This window comes from Giraffa tippelskirchi, chromosome 1, assembly GCF_054371585.1.
Source record: "Giraffa tippelskirchi isolate mGirTip1 chromosome 1, T2T-mGirTip1v1.2.pri, whole genome shotgun sequence".
Taxonomy (NCBI): Eukaryota; Metazoa; Chordata; class Mammalia; order Artiodactyla; family Giraffidae; genus Giraffa; species Giraffa tippelskirchi.
In genome coordinates, this window is record NC_137275.1 from 183080850 (window position 1) to 183100221 (window position 19372).

Below are 19372 nucleotides of genomic sequence, written 5' to 3' on the forward strand. Positions count from 1 at the left end.
CTAGAGTTCACATCACAAGGAAACATTTTTTTTTCTATTTTTTTTTTGTATCTATATGAGAAAATGATGCTCACTAAACTTTTTGCGGTAATTGTTTCATGACACATTTAAATTAAATAACTATACTGTAAGCTTAGGCAGTGCTACATGTCAATTATATCTCAACAAAGCTGGAAAGACAAAAATAAAGATAAAAGGATTTGTACGTCCTGAAAAAGAGAGACCATATTGAAAACATTCACCTTAGCAACTACTGATAGAGAGACAAAACTGATTTTAATTTACTACTGATTTTTATCAAACTTTTAAGTTTTAGTTTAACAGGATCACAATTCCTTTCCCCAGTTACTAACACTTTGATTGTCTCAAATTCCCAAAAAGAAGTCCAAAATATCATGCTGTAGAATTTTTTATGACTTAGAATCTGCACTGTTTTTCTGCAAAGAAGACAGTATCACCCCAAAATGCCTCTCTTCACTCTTGGAGTCATAAATATTATGCTTTTCAGTATACTCTTGGACAAGATCTAGTACCAAGTAGTGAAGGCTCTAACTCCTTCTGAGGGCTTGCTGTGTCTTTGTGAATAAGTTGTCATTGGTGATCCATTCATTCACCAGAAGAATGTTGTTCTGATGTTTTCACAGAACATCTGATTCACAGATGAATTTCTGAACAACAGTTCCAGCCTGGGTAATACCTATGAGCTCATACTTTCTTACAATTTGGGTGAAATCCTCATTCTTCCAAAGGTTGGGATCACTGAAGGACCGCAATAAATCTGCCCTACACAGCAATGCTACCTTTGGCACACCTTTTGCTTCTGACCCCACGGATTTCTTTTGACCAAAATCTTGACTTTGTTCGGCCAACTTCCTCCTCCATTCAGGTCTGGCATAGGTGAGTCCTTCTGGTGATCACAGCTACTAGCCTCCAATTTCTCTCGATGGTGTCTGAGCACTTTAGCAGTCTCTAGCCACTCCTTCTGAAGGCTTTCCCATGCACCCACTTCCACCTACTTTGAATTCTTGGTGGCAAGATATGCAATGACAACTCGGCAATGGTCAAGGAAGAGTTTGGTGCTTCTTATATACCTTGCTGATGGGATAAATTGTGCCTTGTCTAACTATATTTTCCTATTGCATTGATGTAGTCCTTGACCAGTTCAAACAACCTGAGGAGCATGTTGATGACTGGAATAAAAAACCACAAGCAAGGAGAACCACAGCTGTCTTCTCAGAATTTTCTAGGCTAACAATGTTAAGTTGTTGGTCTAAGTGGAAAACCTTGACACGTCCTTTGTCATTCTTACGAAGGAAATTCTGTCATTCTGAAGCGTTTTTCAAGGTTGGCTATCGGAATCATTCCAACTTGTGTGTTAAAAGTCTTCTCCAAGTTGAGCTAGAACAGAGGATCTGCATCCATATTGTAACTCACACCCTCAAGGTTGACTGACGAGAATTCTTGTATCTCATTGCTTTAATTTACTTATCTTAGTTTATCAAATGGAATTTTAAAGTTGTTTTCTGGCAGTTGCCCATCCATATCCTTTGTTGATTTTTTAAAATAGGAGCTCCTTAACTTTATTGCTTTTGTGTTGTTATTTGTTGTCATCTTGTTGTTGTTGTCATCATCTTAGTAGTTCATTTGTAAGAATTTTTGGATATGCTAGACTTCGATTTATTGTCTTTTACATATGTCTCAAAAACTTACAGTGTGCTTCATATATGTTGTTCCCTGTCTGTTAAAGTGTTTTAAAACGCACTGTGGGTATCAACTGTTGTTTAAAAATGTTAATTGTCTTTAATGTTTTTGGTGTATTTATATTGTTTTCCCTATCCTTAGGTTAGCTTTGTATTTTTTTCTTACTTTTACTTTTCAGTCTATTTAGAGTTCAATTCTGTCTCCAATAACTAAATAAATAAAGAAGTGAAAAGGGAAAAAGCTTCCTTACCAGAAGACTTCCAATTAATAAATGTGGGCAGAATGAGGAAAACAGAAAATTACCATTAGAACATCACAGTTACATTGTTGCAAGCAATATCCATGGATGAATGCCAAATATTTATTAATTACTATGGTGATTGTAACATATGTCTGCAAGTTCCTTGTTATTTCTCTCCAGGAGGTGAAGGTTAATTCCCTTCTGCTAAGTGTGGGCTGGACTGTGACTGTCTTCTAATAAATAGAGAACAGAAAGGAAAAAATAATAACTTTATAGCAGAAAATGTGGGCAGACACCAATTAACCTAGTGACCTAATTAAGGTTACCAGTAATAAGTCATTTTGACATCATACATCTTCTGATAAAATGTGATGAGACAGGCAAATCACCCTTACGGTATTTTTATAAAAATAGATTCTCCCTCTAATTTTTCTAAACTCCATCTAATCAAGGGAAAACAATAGACAAACCCAAACTGAAGGACGTTTTACAAGATACCTGACCAGTATTCTTCAAAAGCATCAGGAGAAATAGGACAGATTGATAAACTGTCTGATTAAAGAAAATTTGGAAATGTGATGACTAAATGCAGTGTGTGGTCTTGAGAAATCGTGGAAAAATGGGTTACATTCATATAAACTTTAGTTGATAGTAGTGTATCAATGTTAATTTCTTAGTATTGATAAATGTCCAATGGTTATGTAAGGTAACACTAGGGGAATCTGAATGAAGGATATAAAGAAACTCTTTGTGCTCCTGGAAACTCTTCTGCAAATCTAAGTGAAATTTGTCCAAATAAAAATGTATTTCCAATTAAAAAAAATTGTTTTATAAAACCTTGCAAGTAGTATAAAAATCTCAGGGAACTTTTCATAGCATTGTGGTGTGGGAGGCATTTTGGAGACTGACAAACTTGACGAAAAAATGGTCTTTCAGTAAAAACAACAGGGCAAAGAGACATACTTTACTTAAAACCAATAGTTAATAAAACAAACAGGAGATTGTACAATACCATGCATAGAAAGGGATCTTGGATTCATAGTATCCTGGACACTCGGGATCCTGGGCACTTCCATAGGTAGAAAGGTGCTTTCAATGAGCTTGAAACAACTTCATTTCAAAGTTGTTGTGAGCATGTCTCACAGCTTTGTGCTGTCCCTGAGTGCTGGGGGTGCAAGTCAGAGTGACTCTAGTCATTGTCCACGTCTTGTCTTGAATCCTTGATTCTAAGACAATGGTCATGAAGACTGAATAGACAGCAAAGTGGCACATTAGTTTTCAGAATTTTGAGTGTTGCTGATTCCTGTATCTGTGGTGTTGCCTGTTTCCCTTTCCGGCAGCTGGGGTACTCAGAGCAGAGAAAACCACTTGAAGACAAAGTGTTGCACCTCACTTGGTTCTAAAGACCTTGTGATTCTCTGAGAGGGATGAGAAGACTAGGCAGGTGCTGTTCTGATGAAGTCAGAGGAGTATGCAGGGAGGAAGAGCTACTCTCCACCATTGTGTTCAGGCCTTACCCATCCCTCCCAATCCTGTCACAAAGGTGTTTGGGACCTTCCAGAGGGAAAGACCAGATGAGCCTTATCCCTCAGTGAAAGAGCAGGAAAATGGAACTTAGGTCACCTCTACCACACCGAAGATTGTGTGTCCCAGGTATACACTTTCTGTCTAGCTTCTACTGGGTTCTCTCCTTCTGTTGGCAGTAAACACTGCAAATGTTTTTGGAGTAAAAATCATTGTCATTTCTGAAAGCAACTGCCCCTGCAGGCTTCTTTCTCCTATTTTCTCAATCTCTAAACTGTAGGGTCATTCTTCAGATGCCTTTCAGTTATTGCAGACTTTGAGTACTCCCTTGTTAATCTATTTCCTCATAAATCCTTCTTGTAAAATCAATTTCTTCTTTTGCCCTCCTACTGTCTGCTCATATTCTTTAATTCAAACACTCATAATAATTTATTAATTCATCATACTACTTTTAGCTTCTTCAGCGTATCCTAGAAATAGCTGAAAAAAACAATTTTTTTGTATAAGCTATGGCTTGATAGGCATATTTTTCTGGTCAAATATGTGCACTCTTTATTATCTACAAGTACCCTCCTAAAAGTCTTAGTCTAGATGTCCAGCCTTGCTGTCCATTGTCTATAATATTTTTCAATATGATGTCCATTGTTTCTCAGCCTGCTTTTTATGGTTACCTGCAGGATTCACAGTAGGTAGTAAGGAGGCATAATTACCACAAACTGTATTTGTTGTTCAGTTACTAAGTCATGTCTGACTCTTTGCAACTCCATGGACTGAAGCACGGGCTTCCCTGTCCTTCACTATCCCCAAAAGTTTGCTCAAACTCATGTCCATTGAGTGAGTGATGCCATCCAAACATCTCATCCTCTGTCACCCCTTCTTCTCTTGCCCTCAGTCTTTCCCAGCATCAGGGTCTTTTCCAAAGAGTCAGCTCTTCAAATCATGTGGCCAAAATACTGGAGCTTCAGCTTCAGCATCAGTTCTTCCAATGAATATTCAGGGTTGACTTCCTTCAGGATTGACTGGTATGATCTCCTTGCTGTCCAAGGGACTCTTAACAGTCTTCTCCAGCACCACAGTTCAAAAACATCAATTCTTCAACCTTCTTCATGGCCCAGCTCTCACATCCATACATGGCTACAGGGGAAAACCATAGCTTTCACTATATGGGCCTTTATAGGTAAAGTGATGTCTCTGCTTTTTGATATGTTTGTCATAGCTTTTCTTCCAGGGAGCTAGTATCTTTTGATTTCACGACTGGAGTCACTATCCAGAGTGATTTTGGAGCCCGAAAAAGTAAAGTCTGTCACTGTTTCCATTTTTTCACTGTCTGTTTGCCATGAAGTAAGGGGACTGGATGCTATGATCTTAGTTTTTTGAATGTTGGTTTTAGGCCAGCTTTTTCATTCTCTTCTTTCACCTTCATCAAGAGGCTCTTTAGTTCCTCTTTGCTTTCTGCCATTAGAGTGGTATCATCTGCAAATCTGAGATTGCTGATATTTCTCCAAGCTGTCTTGATTCCAGCAGCTTGTGACTCATCCAGTCTGTTTCACATGATATTCTCTGCATATAAGTTAAATAAACAGGGTGACAATATACAGCCGTGATGTATTCCTTTCCCAATTTGGAACCAGTCTGTTGTTCCAAGTCCGGTTCTAACTGTTGCTACTTGACCCACATATAGGTTTCTGAAGAGACAGGTAAGGTGGTCTGGTAGTGCCATCCGTTTAAGAATTTTCCAAAATTGTTGTGATCCACGCAGTCAAAGACTTTAACATAATCAGTGAAGCAGAAGTAGGCATTTTTCTGGAATTCCCTTGCTTTCTCTATGATCCAATGAATGTTGGCAATTTGCCCCTGGTTCCTCTGCCTTTTCTAAACTCCCCTTGTATGTTTGGAAGTTCTCAGTTCATATACTGCTAACACTTAACTTGAAGGATTTTGAGCAAAACCTTACCAGCCTGTGAAATGAGTGCAACTGTTTGGTAATCGGAGCATTCTTTGACATTGCCCTTCTTTAGGACTGGAATACTGACCTTTTCCAGTCCTGTGGCCACTCTTGCGTTTCCCAAATTTGCTGACATATTGAGTGCAGCACTTTAACTGCATAAATCTTTCAGGATTTGAAATAATTCAACTGGAATTCCATCACCTCCCAGCAATCTTAGTAGTAAAATGCATTAAACTTTATCCATTTATTTTATCTATGTTGTCACATGAAGCAATGGTTTGTTCCTTTTGTTAAAGAATAGTACTCTACTGTATGGAGGTACCATACTTTGTTAATCCACTCACCTGTTGAAGTACTTCTGGATTGTTTCCACTTTTGGGTGGTTGTGAAAGAAGCTAGGTTGGAACCAATGAAGGTTGGTTATCCCTGCACATTCACCTTCCCTACTGGCCCTCCTGGCCACCAGCTGTATCTGAAGGACGAAAGATAAAGGGAAATACGGTTTTACCCTATCTGCTTCCTTGCCCCTGAGGGGAAAAGCAAATGGGCTGGGAAAAAAAAACCTTAGAGGATAGCATCAAAATCATTTACTGCTCATATAATGAAAGCCATGGCAAAATGTGAAGGTTGAATTCTCCTTCATAAGGTGAGAAAAATCAGTCAGAAAATAGAGACATATTGTAAATTAAGACTTAGAGATTATTGACTGAGGTATATTGGAGGAATGCCTCGGTCATACTTTGCTGTATTTCTATCCTTTGGAAAAATTCTCATTAAAAATGTCCCTCAAGTCCTCAAATTCTCACAAACTGTCCAAGAAGTTAGTTCTGGTTATATTTCCTTGAGTTAAGTGTGGATACAGGGTAATGAGAAATAAAACGTTAAAGTTAAGAAATAGCATAGGTAAAAAAGCAATAATGTAGGACAACAGAGGATAGTTACATATAGGTCTTGAACTAGAAAGTAATCCAAGTTCTTAACTCATTTATTCTGATGCAATTTAATAAAGGACTGAGAACTCTTCAAAAAGTTATAGAGAAATGAGATACTGCAAATTAAATTTACATTGGAAATGTTAGCACATTTATCCAATATATATCCACAGGATATTCTGCACTGAGTAAATCTTAAGGATGGATTTTTGATTTTGTAAATTAAAACACTGATTCCCACTTAAACTGGATAGTTGGCCTTAAAAGTTGAAATCTGTGACTCAAATGAAATTGTCTCCAAATCTCCTCCTCCTCCTTGTCTTCTAGTGTCCACTATATATTCCCCAGTGCCACCTCTGATCTTTGTTTTCTCTCATATGTTGACCTTGCCTTCTATCTCTCCCGTTCATTCACAACACATCAGTTATTATTACAGTGGGCAGTTAGATGTATGGTTCTTGGCCCATAATTCTATCATGTCTTCATTCATTTTGAAAACCTCCACTGACTCCCTTTTACCTGGGCAATGAACCTGGATGTACTTGACATGCAAGGCCCTCTACACTCCAATCCCAGATATTTCCTAAATGCACATTGTACCCCACACTCCAAGCAAATCAGTTATTGAACTCGACCAGCAGTCATCAAAAGTCACTGCAGGAAGCACTCTGCCACTGTTTCTATGACTGGTTATAACATCTGCTTAGAATGGCTCTTTCCTACCTGTACATATTCAAATCCTCTATATATTTCAAAATGCAGTTTGCCATAAAGGCTATTGTTATGGACTGTAGGAAATAAAACTGTACAATATGAGCCAAAGCAGTAGTTCTTATACATGTACCACCTTGTGAACTCCATCTCCAGAATCAGATCATGCACATCTGTGTCTTTTAAATATCTTTCTTAAGCGATCCTATTAACCCCAAATTCAGCCCTGTGCAGGCTCTGTCGGTGTTTGGGAGGCACTGGGTTAAAAATAAGAGGATTTGATCGATGGCACAGGTGTTCACATCAAAACTTTTGGGACTGAGTACTTTCATGAGTATATAGGGAACAGAGTAAGCTGACTTATTTACTTTGTATTGAAGCTCCAATACTTCGGTAACCTGATGAGAAGAGCTGACTCATTGGAAAAGACCCTGATGCTGGGAAAGATTGAGGGTAAGAAGAGAAGGGGACGACAAAGGATGAGATGGTTGGATGGCATCACTGACTCAATGGACATGAGTTTGAGTAAACTCCAGGAGATGGTGAAGGACAGGGAAGCCTGGCAGGCTGCAGTCCATGGTGTTACAAAAAGTTGGACATGACTTGGCGACTGAACAACAGCAAGTAAATTTCATATCAAAGTAGGAATATAAAAGCGCTGATAAAGGTAACAAGAAAACCCTGCAGCTTAAACTGTACTTAATAATGAAAAACTGAAAGGTAAGGAAACAGGCAAGGATACCTGCCCTCCTGATTCTTATTCCATATTGTACTGGAAGTTTAGCAGTTTCAATAAGTCAAGGAAAAAATTTTTGAAAAAGGAGGAAATAAAATATTCTGTTTGTGGACAACATGATTGTCTATGTAGAAAATTATTATTGTTTAGTTGCTGAGTCATGTCTGATTCTTTTGTGACCCCATGGACTGTAGCCCACAAGACTCTTCTGTTAATGAGATTTTCCAGGCAGGAATACTGGAGTGGGTTGCTGTTTTCTTCTCCAAGGGATCTTCCCAACCTTAGGATTGAATCCACATCTCTTGCACTGGCAGGCAAATTCCTCACCACTGAGCCACCAGGGAAGACAGAAAGTTCCTAGGACTCTACAAAAAAGTTCCTAGAATGCAAAAATGAGTGAGCAATATTGCAAGTTAAAAGTCAACTTGAAAAAATGAATTATGCTTCTATATTTGAAAGAGTATTATTTAAAGTATTATATATATAATATAGTATTATATTATATTAAAGTATTATATTATATATATAAGTGATTTATATATATATATATATAATTCTTAACCAGAGGTTCATAATGTCTGAAGGCATTTTTGATTGTCACAATTGGGGGTATGCATACTGCTGCTGCTGCTGCTGCTGCTGCTAAGTATGCATACTACTGACACCTAATAGGTAATGCCAAGGATGACACTAAGCATTTTGTAATGCTACAGGGTAAGCACTCATAACATAGAATTATCAAGCCCAAAATGTCAATTGTGTTGGGGCTGACTAACCATAGCAAAAACCTAATGAAATATGCATAGGATCTATATGCTAAAAACTGTAAACACAGATGAAAGCAATCAAAGAAGGTCTATAAATAGAGACACATACTGTGTTCATGTATTGGAATATTCAATACAGTTAAGATGTCATTTATCCTCAAATTCATCAATAGGTTTAATGCAATCCCAAACAAAATAGTGACATAAATTTTTATAGATAAGACAAGTTGATTCTAAAATCCGTGTGAAAATTTAAAGCAGGGGTCACCACACTACAGCCCTCCAGTCTAATTGGCCCTGCAATCTGTTCTTATATGGCACATAAATGAAGAATAGATTTTATGTTTTACAATGTTAGGAAAAAATCAAAAGGAGTATATTTTATAAGTTAAAATTATTTGATATTCATATTTCAATGATCATAAACAAACTTTTATTTGAACACAATCAATCATACTCATTTATTATGAATTGTCTATGGCTATGCCAGGCAGCTATGCCCTGATAGCTGCACTAGGTTTTGGCCTCACCTTTTGAAACTGAAGTCAAGTGGACCTGTTCCCCCACCCCATCCCTGCTCTCTGGTCCTTGGGTGGGTATGGCAGCCCTGATGATCTCTGAAGTATCTTCAGAGTCCTTCCTCCCTTGTCTTAAAGAGTTATGCGTATTCATAGCTGAATATGGTCAACCATGTAGGGTCTAAGAAGCCTGGCAGTTTTCCTTCATTTTGTCTTATTTCCCCAGCTTGCAGTACTTCCATTGGCATAATTCCGTATCTACTCCTGGTTTTTATTAAGATGATTAAGTCCCTGGTTCTCACCCACTCTATTCTCCTTATCAAAAAGTTGGTTTGCCACATTGTTAGTGTCCCTTCCCAAACAAAAATTTTTGTGATATGAACAGACTGATAATTTCTGGTTCCTTTTTGCTTAACAATTCCATCTGCAATTTATCTGTCTCCTATCCATTTTACTATAAGCAGCCAGAAAGACCCAAATGACTCATTCAACACTTCGCTTAAAAATCTTTTCAGCTAAACATCCAAGTTCATTGCTTGAAAGTTCTACTTTCTACAAAATGCTAGAGCACAAACACAGTTCAACCAATTTATTTGCCATTTTATAACAGGGATAAAAGTTGTAATCATTGTCCAATAACATGTTTCTCACATCCATCTGAGACTTCATCAGAATGGCCTTTACTGTCATGTTTCTACCAATATTCTATTCACAGTAATTTAGGCATTTGATTGGATGGCATCACTGACTCAATGGTCATAAGTTTGGGTGAACTCTGGGAGTTGGTGATGGACAGGGAGGCCTGGCATGCTGCGGTTCATGGGATCTCAACGAGTTGGACACGACTGAGCGACTGAACTGAACTGAAGAAGATGAAAACTTTCTCTACAGCTCTCTTTTATTTCTGAGCTTTTACCAGAATCATCTTTGGAAGTCTGTTCCCAGCAATCTTGACTTTGCTAGCATGCACTTCAAAAGTCTTCCAGTCTCCACCCATTCTCCAGTTCCAAAGTCATTTCTACATTTTTTACGGTATTTTGTTACAGCAAGACCCTTACCTCTTGGTAAACAATTTCTGTCTTATACAATTTAGGCTGCTATAGTGGAATACCGTAGAGTGAGAAACTTATAAGAAACACACATCTTTCATTGCTCTCTGTAGTCTCAGTACATGGGCATAATCTCTGTGCTCCAAGAGTGTGTCTTTGACCCAGATGCTCAGGTCAGGCAAGATTGGGATGGATGGTCTCCTGAGACCCCTTAGTTTCTTTAGTGAACACAGAGACCCATCTACAAAAAATTAAATCACCAATTCCCACTTTCCAAATGCTGTCATATTCAGACATTGGCACTGTTGATTATGAGTATGCCAAATGCAGAAAGCTGTGCTAAAATGGTAAAGAAATGAACTGGAAGCATTTTGGAAGTAAACATACCAAAATAACTCATCTACTTTAAGAGGGTTAGAATGTCAAAGGACTTATATTTTCTCCTACACACATTTTTAAAATTCCATAATTTTTATAACATACATTACTTTTGAAAATAAAAAAGTTAATTTAAAAAATTAACAGTGGATTCCTATACAAAATCAGACTTCCAATGTTCAACATACTTTTTGTTTGAGTATGTAATTGTCATTTTCATGTGGGTTGTGGCCCATGCTCTATTACAAGATTTGATTTATCCCATGGGGTCAAAGAGAAAATAGAAATTCCATCTGTGGGCAGCCAAGAATCCTAGGAATGTCCCTTTTCTTTTGGAGCCTCTGCCATGCACAATGTCATACCCACGTCATCATTCTCTTATTAACTAACATTTGTGCAATGTTGCACAGATCTTGACAGCACTTTCTGTGACTCACTCATGCCAAAACAAACCTGGTTCTGCACTAATTCTACAAAAGGCTGTCCTGTTGGCAAGCACATTCATATTATTAATTCATTCAACATCAGTGGTTATCTAATTTAGGCAATAAATAAATGAGAAAAGATAAAACCAATTTCTTGGCTCAGGGCAAGGAATGAGAAACATACTCCATTAGAGTAAGCATAAATATAAATATGGATACATATTTGTTATATTTATGCTGCATACCAATAAATAATACTCTGCATCTGCAGTGGTTAATGACTCCTAATTTGTAGTATCACTGTTGGTTTCTCTCCACTGAGAAACCAGAAAAGACCTTCCTCACAGTGGTTTTAAGATTCATTTTTGTTCTAGAGTTCACACTCGCTCTGCTGTACCACTCACCCTTGTGTGTAGAAGGTGTTGTTGGCACCTGCATTTCCATAATGCTAAGGGTTTATTGCTACAACTCCCAGGGCTCTGAAACTTTCTCTGCCTATGAAAGAGCCTGTCTAGCTTATATATATATGGAAGATCAGAAGTGCCAGGAAATTAATGTCCCTGGGTTGCTGTCTCATTTCTCAGTCAATGACACAACTAGTGGTGCAATACTCCAGCTACTTCATCCTTCAGCTGGGACAACTCAGGTGTGTTGTCCTTCAGGGACCCCTGTGTGACCGAGCCATTTCTCATAGTAGCCACCTGCTCATCTGTGCATCCTGAGTTGCCTTCCTTTCTTCCCTCTCAATTCGTTACATCCCCTTCTCATGCTTCTTTGGAACTATCTCCCTAATATTCCACCCACCCTCATATGCTGATCTCGTACTGCTTGGGAGAACATAGGCCTCTCTGGTCCCAAGCAGGTCTGGTTACTGTGGCTGCCATGGGTATTCAAGACTTTAACACCCATTTCAGAGATGGCTTTGTCTCTGTTTCTGTGGATCCTCAAAGTTTAGTCTTTAGCTTTAGCCACCTGATGTGAAGAGCTGACTCATTGGCAAAGACCCCGAAGCTGTGGAAGACTGGAGGCAAAAGGATAAAGGGGCAGTAGAGGATGGAGATGATTAGATAGCATCACTGACTCAGTGAACATGAATTTCAGCAAACTCCAGGAGATAGAGGAGGATAGAGGAGCCAGGTGTGCTACAGTCCATGAGGTCACAAAGAGTCAGACATAACTTAGTGACTGAAAAACAACAACAACAACAAGAGAACTTTATTTTATTGACATTTAAAACTCCATTTTGCCGCTATATCTAAAATAGATAAGCAAGAGGGACCTACTGTATGGCACAAGGAACTTTGCTCAATGTTATGTGGCAACTCGGACGGTAGTGAATTTGGGGGTGAATGGATACCTGTATAGGTGTGGCTGGGTCCCTTCGCTATTCACCTGAAACTATCACAACATTGTTAATCAGCCATACTCTAATAAAAAAAAAAGTTTAATAAAAAATTAAAAATAAATAAACTCTGATTTACTCAATAAAGTTTCAAAATACCTGTTGGTGGTCTTAGTCCAGCAGCGGAATCCTTGGTGGTCAAGCATGCAGTGTTTTCTTTCACTCCCTCAACTTCCCCTGAGTCCATAGTTCAGTGGTGGAACTTCTAGCACAAAGAGATGGCCAGATTAGGTCCACATGACCAAGCTCCCACCCAGGATTGAACTGGAGGTGTGTTTTGATGTTTGCAGTAGTTTGCTATCAATAGTTCCCCAAGTGAATGCTGTTCAGTATCTAGAATTTGATAGAGGAACCCCAGATCTTCTGACTCCTTAATCCTATTTGGTGGACATGGTTTTAAAAGTCTTTCTGGAGTTAATGTTTGAATCATGACCCAAATATATATCACTCATATGCAGGAATAGGCTGAATAAGACTGCTGCTATTGATGGGACTTTGTTATCACCTAGCAACACGCAAGTATCTGTGACCACAGGCATTATCGAGTCAGGAATAACTGAAAGTCAGGTGATGCTGGTGTTATATGAAGAATATAAGGATGTAAGGAAATTACTCTGTATTGGTTGCATCTTGGGGAGACACAGCCTGCTTCACTACTTCAAATCTCATTCACATTTACTGTTGCTAAAACAAGACTCCAGTTCATTAATGCCCTACTGTTTGCTAGATTTCTTCTAACCAAGGACTATTCAAACATCTCACAGGCAGGACTCCCCGCTGCTGCAGTTTTAAATAATGAACACACAAATGGTTTTATCTTCCCATTTGCTAAAGATTTTATAGTCTTTTCCATGGTAAATAAAAAGACTTCTAATTTTTTCATACTTTATAGCATAAAAATACATCACTATGGAGTTGACAGCAAGAGATTGGTATTATTGACCAAAATTTCTGTTATTTATACTATTTTCTTTTAACTGAACAGTCCTTTACTAATCAATGTCTATGATACATGAAGGGGATAAACTATTTTTGGCCCATATCAATTTTTTGTTAGCACTTTAGTGAAGATACTTGGGAGTTTTGAACATCTCATATTTTGCTGTTCATATCCTCTTTTGGTAATCTTTTAATATCTCCCTTGATATCTAATTTTCCAGCACTTTAATCAATGTCTGTCATCTTCCAAATCCATTTACAAGTGATTAATCACTTTCTTTACCAGCTAGAATTCTAAACAGCCACCAGTCAGTGGTCACTGAAGCTTTTAATAAAGGACTTGATCAATATTTGTTGTATCAATGAATAAGTCAATTGATAACTCAGAGCACTACTTTTCTCTAAAGTGACCTCTGACTCATTAAGGACATATTATTTTCTTTATTCTTCAGGGTGAATATTTCTTGCATTGTACTCTTCATTTAATCTGTGCATGCATGCATGCTAAGTTGCTTCAGTCATGTCTGACTCTTTGCCGCCCCATGGACTGTAGCCCATCAGACTCCTCTCTCCATGGAATTCTCTATGCAAGAATACTGGAGTGGGTAGCCATCCCCTTCTCCAGGGATCTTCCTAACCTGGGGATCAAACCCGAATCTCCTGCATTGCAGTCAGGTTCTTTACCATCTGAGCTACCAGGGAAGCTGTGCGTATAATTTAACTATTAAATTTTCTAAGTCATTATAGATAATGTACTGAACTTGCACTCTACTCTAAAATAACTATGCAAACATAACAAGCCAATTAATGAGTTATTCAGTTCAGTTCAGTTCAGTTGCTCAGTCGTGTCCGACTCTTTGCGACCCCATGAATCACAGCACGCCAGGCCTCCCTGTCCATCACCAACTCCTGGAGTTTATCCAAACCCATGTCCATCGAGTCGGTGATGCCATCCAGCCATCTCATCCTCTGTCGTCCCCTTCTCCTCCTGCCCCCAATCCTTCCCAGCATCAGGGTCTTTTCCAATGAGTCAGCTCTTCGCATGAGGTGGCCAAAGTATTGGAGTTTCAGCTTCAACATCAGTCCTTCAAATGAACACCCAGGATTGATTTCCTTTAGGATGGACTGGTTGGATCTCCTTGCAGTCCAAGGGACTCTCAAGTGTCTTCTCCAACACCACACTTCAAAAGCATCAACTCTTCAGCGCTCAGCTTTCTTCACAGTCCAACTCTCACATCCATACATGACCACTGGAAAAACCATAGCCTTGACTAGATGGACCTTTGTTGGCAAAGTAATGTCTCTGCTTTTAAATATGCTATCTAGATTGGTCATAACCTTCCTTCCAAGGAGTAAGCGTTTTTAATTTCATGGCTGCAATCACCATCAGCAGTGATTTTGGAGCCCAGAAAAATAAAGTCTGACACTGTTTCCACTGTTTCCCCATCTACTTCCCATGAAGTGATGGGACCAGATGCCATGACCTTAGTTTTCTGAACGTTGAGCTTTAAGCTGCTTTTTCACTCTCCTTTTCACCTTCATCAAGAGGCTCTTTAGTTCTTCTTCACTTTCTGCCATAAGGGTGGTGTCATCTGCATATCTGAGGTTATTGATACTTCTCCCGGCAATCTTGATTCCAGCTTGTGTTTCTTTCAGCCCAGAGTTTCTCATGATGTACTCTGCATATAGGTTAAATAAGCAGGGTGACAATATACAGCCTTGATGTACTCCTTTTCCTATTTGGAACCAGTCTATTGTTCCATGTCCAGTTCTAACTGTTGCTTCCTGACCTGCATACAGGTTTATCAAGAGACAGGTCAAATGGTTTGGTATTCCCATCTCTTTCAGAATTTTCCAGTTTATTGTGATCCACACAGTCAAAGGCTTTGGCATAGTCAAGAAAGCAGAAATAGATGATTTTCTGGAACTCTCTTGCTTTTTTGATGATCCAGCGGATGTTGGCAATTTGATCTCTGGTTCCTCTGCCTTTTCTAAAACCAGCTTGAACATCTGGAAGTTCACGGTTCACGTATTGCTGAAGCCTGGCTTGGAGAATTTTGAGCATTACTTTACTAGCGTGTGAGATGAGTGCAATTGTGCGATAGTTTATTCACATTAAAATATTCCTCTATTTTGCTAAGCAAATGAAAGCAATCCTGCTTTGTTTATAGCTCATAGAAACAAATTAATAGTTTATTTTTAAACCAGTTAGATGTCAGATTACAAAGATGAGAGAAAGATGGTGTAGAGGGACTTTTGCAATAATGTGTCTGTGCCTAGGGTGGAAGTACTACGATTTAAAAAAAATGTGAGAGGTCAAGAAAAAGAAACAAAACAGGAAGTGATTCATTACAGGGACAGAGGCATTTGAAAAACTCGAATGTTATTTGTTTAACTTGTGCTTTGGGAGAATTAATAGTTACAAATTATTGGGAAAATGTAGATGATATCGTTATTTAAATTTTTTCCATTTTTATTGAGATATAATTAACATATAGCACTGTATAACTTAAGGTGTATAGCATGTAGATTTCATTTACATACATCATGAAGTGACTATCACACTGAGTTTAGTGAACATCCGTTATCTCATATAGATAGAAAAATTTTTCTTGTGCTGGGAATTCTTCAGATTTACTCTCTTAACAACTTTTATATATAACATATAGCAGTCTCAATTATATCTATCATGTTGTATATAATGTTCCTAGTATTTAAATATCTTATAACTGGAAGTTTGTACCTTTTGAACACCTGTTTCAATCCTTCTCCCCCACCAACTCTGGTAATCATAAATCTTATCTCTTTTTCTAGGAGTTGGTGTGTTTGTTTATTTGTTTGAAGTATAATTGACCTATGACACTATGTTAGTTCCTGTTATACAACATAGTTATTCAATATTCCTATATACATTTCAATAAGCCTAGCTACAATATGTCACACTAAAAAGATATTACATAGTTTTATTGACTTTATTGACTATACTCCCATACATACATTTCATATTTGTGAATCATCTATTTTGCACCTGGAATTTTGTACCTCATAATTCTCTCATCTATTTCCTTCCTCTCTCATCCCTCTCTGGTCTGTAACCTCCTGTTTGTTCTCTGTATTTAAAACTCTGGATTTTATTACTTCTTGGTTTTTTTTTTTTTGGTTCCATACATAATTGAAACCATACCTTATTTGTTTTTCTTTGACTTATTTCACTTAGCATAATACCTTCTAGGTCCATCCATGTTGTCACACATGGCAAGATTTCATTCTTTTTATGGATGAGTAATATTCCACTGTGTGTATGTACACCACGTATTCTTTATCTACTCATCTCCTGGTGGGCACTTAGGTTGCTCCCATATCTTGGCTATTGTAAATAATGCTGTAATGAACATAAGGGTGCACATATTTTTTCTAATTTGTGTTTTTGTTTTCTTCAGACAAACACCCAGTGGGCTTCCCCAGTGGCTCAGCAGTAAAGAATCCACCTGCAATGCATGAGCACAGGAGATACAGGTTCAATCCCTGCGTCAGGAAGATGCCCTGGAGAAGAGCATGGCAACCCTCTCCAGTATTTTCGCCTGGAAAATCCCATGGACAGAGGAGCCTGGCAGGCTACAGTCCATGGGGTCACAAAGAGTTGGACACGACTGATGCGACTTAGCACCCACAGGCAAATACCAAGGAGAGGAGTTGCTGGATTATATGGTAGTTCTATTTTTCTATTTTTATTTTTTTAAGGTATCACCACACTGTTCTCCATTGTAGCTGCACTAATTTACATTCTTACCCTTAGTGCATGAGTGTTCCCTTTCTTCCACATCTTGACTAACATTTGTTATTTATTGTTATTTATAACAGCCATTCTGACAGGTATGAGGTGATATTCCACTGTGGTTTTGATTTGCATTTCTCTGATGATTGATGGTGTTGAACATCTGTTTAATGCACCTATTGGCCATATGTACATCTTCTTTGGAAAAATGTACATTCAGATACTCTGCTCAATTTTTTTAATTGGGTTGTTTAGTTTTTTAATGTTCAGTTTTATGAGTTCTTTGTAGGTTTTGGATATTATTTTAATTAGGAAACAAGGGTCAGTGTTTTGTCCTTAGAGTGAAACCTCAAGGAATAACATGAGAACATTCTAATCTTCCAATATAGACCAATATGCACCATCAATCTTGCTAACAATACCTAGAAAAATACAAAGATTTTATTTTTAATGACATTGGAGCGCTATAGAAAGCATGAGAACCAGGTGAAGTACAATTGTCAAGAAAGGATGACAATTCCAGGCAAGCTGAGAGTTTCCCTACCCCTAAGGGGTATTTGCTAGTTCTGGGCATTGGCTGAGAAACCGGGCTTGGCCAAAGTCAAGGACTACCTCTGGGAAAAAGAGAAAGTGGCAAAGCTCTTGGCAGTTACATGGAGTCATACAATGGGAGTCTTCAAGGGTTTTAAGCACATTCTGGCTTTCCTCAGAAGACATTACCTGAATTTTCCATGCAAGGTGAAAGAGCTATGCCAAAACTTCTGAGAAACAGAGTAGGACTTCTGTAGCCTCAGGGTCTTTAGGAAACAAAGACCTATAGTAGTCAGGGCCTGGAAATAAGATATCCTGAGATGAGACCTCTAGGGGGAGGAGTGAGTTGACCCTGAGGCTCTATCCTTGCTTCTAGCCTGAGACTCTGTGCTACATTTGGCAGAAGACTTTGCTGGGGGACAGTTGCAGGGACTAAAGTGACAGAGTTGGGGACTTGAGGGACCTGTAACATATAGTGGGTTCTTCACTCAAGACATTTGTGAGATTTTGAAGCTGTTGTCTGGCTGGCTCAAGAGTAAGCTGTAAAGAGGATATGGATCTTCTGCAACCACTAGATACATTGGACTCTCAATTGAAAGGAACTGAGGTAAACTGAACAAAAGTAGAAAGCTCACTAAAACTGCTACCCAATCCTGATGGAGTACAACTCTGACATGTGTACAGGTGACCATCATTTAAAAAAAAGGTAAGTTTAAAATTTACCTTGCTGTCCAAGATCAAAATAACTTCATCTTCCTCACTCCTCTTTTGCATTTTCTTTAGAAAATTTGAAATTGTAAGTGCTTTTTCTACCTCTATGAGATGTATACACATTTTTTAACTTTATTTTTTAATTGGAGGAAAATTGCTTTACAGTGTTGTGTTGGTTTCTGCCATGTAGCGTTAGTCACTCAGTTATGTCCGACTTTTTGCAACCCCATGGACTGTAGCCCACCAGGCTTCTCTGTCCATGGGATTCTCCAGGCAAGAATACTGGAGTGGGTTGCCATTTCCTCTGCAGGGGATCATCCTGACTCAGGGATTGAACCCAGGTATTCCACATTGCAGGCAGCTCTAATTATATGCGTATCACCTCTTTCTAAAGCCTCACTCCTCCTGGCTACCCACCCTTTTAGGTCATCACAGAGCACTAAGCTGGGCTCCCTGTGTATACACATCTTTTTGAAAGTTAAATGAGACTCTTGCTGTTCTTACATGCTAGAAATGCCTTTCTTGGAGATTTTGGAGCTATCTCTTTGAAATACAAATAACAAGAAGCAAGTCCTCCTTGTTGTTTGTATTTCAAAGAGATGTCCTCCTCTCTTGTCCTCCTGTCTCTGGGATCTCAGGCTTAGACACTTAGCTTCAAGTTGTGACTTCTTGCTTATTGAAAAGATGACAGAAGTTCATTTTTCTTTTTGATAGATAAAGACAATTTACATGTATGCAATGGGTAGTGTCTGCCTGGTTATATAAAAGGCCTCTTTTACATATACCTCTGTGGAGCTGTTTTCTGGGTTGGCAGATTTTATTTTTAAGTATTTTTCCAGAACCTGACATAGGGAATCAACCCTCATGCTTTGTGTATAGCAAAGGAAAGCATCTTCAATAGTGGAAGATGTCACTGGGTCCTCCAATGATGGGCCAGGCACACTCTCAAATTCCAGACATGTAAAGAAGCAAGATGGTGTAACTGGTAATCATGAGAAAAAAGCAACAATAGAAACGGAATCACAGATAGTCCAGCTCTTACCTGTGGTTGACAAGGACTTTAAAATAACTAATTGAATTATGG

General features: G+C 38.5%; 1 pseudogene; it reads right to left on the reverse strand.

The window, feature by feature from the left end:
- Positions 1-410: 410 nt before the first annotated feature.
- LOC145516395 (nicotinamide/nicotinic acid mononucleotide adenylyltransferase 1-like) overlaps positions 411-19372 on the reverse strand; it is a 37246-nt pseudogene continuing 18284 nt past the window's right edge.